Source organism: Xylocopa sonorina, unplaced genomic scaffold, assembly GCF_050948175.1.
Source record: "Xylocopa sonorina isolate GNS202 unplaced genomic scaffold, iyXylSono1_principal scaffold0122, whole genome shotgun sequence".
NCBI classification, from domain to species: Eukaryota; Metazoa; Arthropoda; class Insecta; order Hymenoptera; family Apidae; genus Xylocopa; species Xylocopa sonorina.
This window is the reverse complement of record NW_027490193.1, coordinates 561,595-565,785: the sequence shown is the minus strand read 5'-3', so window position 1 is coordinate 565,785 and position 4,191 is coordinate 561,595.

Below are 4,191 nucleotides of genomic sequence, written 5' to 3'. Positions count from 1 at the left end.
CATCTCTCTTCTATGTTTCATGATAAGGTATAATATTCATTGCGAAGCGTCATGTATACCTCGTATTCACTTCAAATGAATGAAAATGCGACACTTCCATGCTAGGAAATAGCGTTTGCAGATGTCTACGTGTCGTAGCAATAGAGTTCTAATGGTTCTTAAAACGCGATATCGCATCTCACTGCCATGCTTCATGAGAAGATATAATATTCATTATGGAGTGTCATGTATACCTCGTACTCACTTCAAAAGAATGTAAATGCGACCCTTCCATCCTAGGAAATAGCGTTTGCAGATGTCTGCGTATCGTAGCAACAGAGTTCTAATGCTTCTTAAAACGAGATGTCGCATCTCATTTCTATGTTTCATGATCAGATATAATATTCATTGCGAAGTGTCATGTATACCTCGTATTCACTTCAAAAGGATGTAAATGCGACACTTCCTTGCTAGGAAATAGCGTTTCCAGATGACTACGTGTCGAAACAATAGGGTTCTAATGCTTCTCAAAACGCGATATAGCACCTCATTACTATGTTTCATGATAAGATATAATATTCATTGCGAAGTGTCATGTATACCTCGTATTCACTTCAAAAGAATGTAAATGCGACACTTCCATGCTAGGAAATAGCGTTTGCAGATGTCTACGTATCGCAGCAATAGAGATCCAATGCTTCCTAAAACACGATATTGCATCACTCTTCTATGTTTCATGATAAGGTATAATATTCCTTTCGAAGTGTCATGTATACCTCGTATTCACTTCAAATGAATGTAAATGCGACACTTCCATGCTAGGAAATAGCGTTTGCAGATGTCTGCGTATCGTAGCAACAGCGTTCTAATGCTTCTTAAAACGAGATGTCGCATCTCATTTCTATGTTTCATGATCAGATATAATATTCATTGCGAAGTGTCATGTATATCTCGTATTCACTTCAAACGAATGTAAATGCGACACTTCCATGCTAGGAAATAGCGTTTGCAGATGTCTACGTATCGCAGCAATAGAGTTCCAATGCTTCCTGAAGCGCGATATCGCATCTCTCTTCTATGTTTCATGAGAAGATATAATATTCATTATGGAGTGTTATGTATACCTCGTACTCACTTCAAAAGAATGTAAATGCGACCCTTCCATCCTAGGAAATAGCGTTTGCAGATGTCTACGTATCGTAGCAATAGAGTTCTAATGCTTCTTAAAACGAGATGTCGCATCTCATTACTATGTTTCATGATCAGATATAATATTCATTGCGAAGTGTCATGTATACTTCGTATTCACTTCAAAAGGATGTAAATGCGACACTTCCTTGCTAGGAAATAGCGTTTCCAGATGACTACGTGTCGAAACAATAGGGTTCTAATGATTCATAAAATGCCATATCGCATCTCACTTCTATGTTTCATGATAAGATATAATATTCAATGCGAAGTGTCATGTATATCTCGTATTCACTTCAAACGAATGTAAATGCGACACTTCCATGCTAGGAAATAGCGTTTGCAGATGTCTACGTATCGCAGCAATAGAGTTCCAATGCTTCCTAAAACGCGATATCGCATCTCTCTTCTATTTTTCATGAGAAGAAATAATATTCATTATGGTGTGTTATGTATACCTCGTACTCACTTCAAAAGAATGTAAATGCGACCCTCCCATCCTAGGAAATAGCGTTTGCAGATGTCTACGTATCGTAGCAATAGAGTTCTAATGCTTCTTAAAACGAGATGTCGCTTCTCATTTCTATGTTTCATGATCAGATATAATATTCATAGCGAAGTGTCATGTATACCTCGTATTCGCTTCAAATGAATGTAAATGCGACACTTCCATGCTAGGAAATAGCGTTTGCAGACGTCTACGTATCGTAGCAATAGAGTTCTAATGCTTCTCAAAACGCGATATAGCACTTCATTCCAATGTTTCATGATAAGATATAATATTCATTGCGAAGTGTCATGTATATCTCGTATTCACATCAAAAGAATGTAAATGCGACACTTCCATGCTAGGAAATAGCGTTTGCAGATGTCTACCTATCGTAGCAATAGAGTTCTAATGCTTCTTAAAACGAGATGCCTCATTTCATTTCTATGTTCCGTGATAAGATATAATATTCATTGTGGAGTGTCATGTATACCTCGTATTCACTTCAAATGAATGTAAATGCGACACTTCCATCCTAGGAAATAGCGTTTGCAGATGTCTACGTATCGTAGCAATAGAGTTCTAATGCTCCTTAGAACGCGATATCGCATCTCACTTCTATGTTACATGATAAGATATAATATTCATTATGGAGTGTTATGTATACCTCGTACTCACTTCAAAAGAATGTAAATGCGACCCTTCCATGCTAGGAAATAGCCTTTGCAGATGTCTACGTATCGCAGCAATAGAGTTCCAATGCTTCCTAAAACGCGATATCGCACCTCTCTTCTATGTTTCATGATAAGGTATAATATTCATTGCGAAGTGCCATGTATACCTCGTATTCACTTCAAAAGAATGTAAATGCGACACTTCCTTGCTAGGAAATAGCGTTTGCAGATGTCTACGCATCGAAGCAATAGAGTTCCAATGCTTCTTAAATAGCCATATCGCATATCATTTCTATGTTTCATGACAATATATAATATTCATTGCGATGGGTCATGTATACCTCGCATACACTTAAAATGTATGTAAATGCGACACTTCCTTGCTAGGAAATAGCGTTTGCAGATGTCTACGTATCGAAGCAATACATTTCTAATGCTTCTTAAATCGCGAATAAGATATAATATTCATTGTGCAGTGTTATGTATATCTCGTCTATACTTCAAGTGGATGTAAATGCGACACTTCCTTGCTAGGAAATAGCGTTTGCAGATGTCTACGTATCGAAGCAATAGAGTTCTAAAACCTTCTAATTCGCGATATCGCATCTCATTTCTATGTTTTATGATAAGATATAATATTCATTGTGGAGTCTTATGTATACCTCGTATTCGTTTCAAAAGATTGTAAATGCGACACGTCCTTGCTACTAAGTAGCGTTTGCAGATGCCTACGTATCGAAGCAATAGTGTTCTAATGATTCTTAAATCGCGATATCGCATCTCATTTCTATGTTTCATGACAATATATAATATTCATTGCGAAGGGTCATGTATACCTCGCATACACTTAAAATGAATGTAAATGCGACACTTCCTTGCTAGGAAATAGCGTTTGCAGATGTCTACGTATCGAAGCAATAGATTTCTAAAGCTTGCTAATTCGCGATATCGCATCTCATATCTATGTTTCATGATAATATATAATATTCATTGCGAAGTTTCATGTATTCCTCGCATACAATTCAAACGAATGTGAATGCGACAGTTCCTTCCTAGGAAATAGTGTTTGCAGATGCCTACGTGTCGAAGCAATAGTGTTCTAATGCTTCTTAAATCGTCATATCGCATCTCAATTCTATGTTTCATGATAAGATATAATATTCATTGTGAAGTGTCATGTATACCTCGTATTCCTTTCAATAGAATGTAAATGCGACACTCCGCTGTTAGGAAGTAGCGTTTGCAGATATCTACGTATCGAACCAATAGTGTTCTAATGCTTCTTAAATCGCGATATCGCATCTCATTTCTATCTTTCATGACAATATATAATATTCATTGCGATGGGTCATGAATACCTTGCATACACTCAAAATGCATGTAAATGCGACACTTCCTTGTTAGGAAATAGCGTTTGCAGATGTCTACGTATCGAAGCAATAGATTTCTAATGCTTCTTAAATCGCGATATCGCATCTCATCTCAATGTTTCATGATAAGATACAATATTCATTGTGCAGTGTTATGTATATCTCGTCTATACTGCAAATGGATGTAAATGCTACAATTTCTTGCTAGTAGTCTACGTATCGTGGCATTAGAGTTCTAATGCTTCTTAAATCGCCATATCGGATCTCATTTCTATGCTTCATGATAAGATATAATATTCATTGTGCAGTGTTATGTACATCTCGACTATACTTCGAGTGGATGTAAATGCGACACTTCCTTGCTAGGAAATAGCGTTTGCAGATGTCCACGTATCGTGGCATTAGAGTTCTAATGCTTCTCAAAACACGATATCGCTACTCATTACTATGCTTCATGGTAATATATAATATTCATTGCGAAGTGTCATGTATA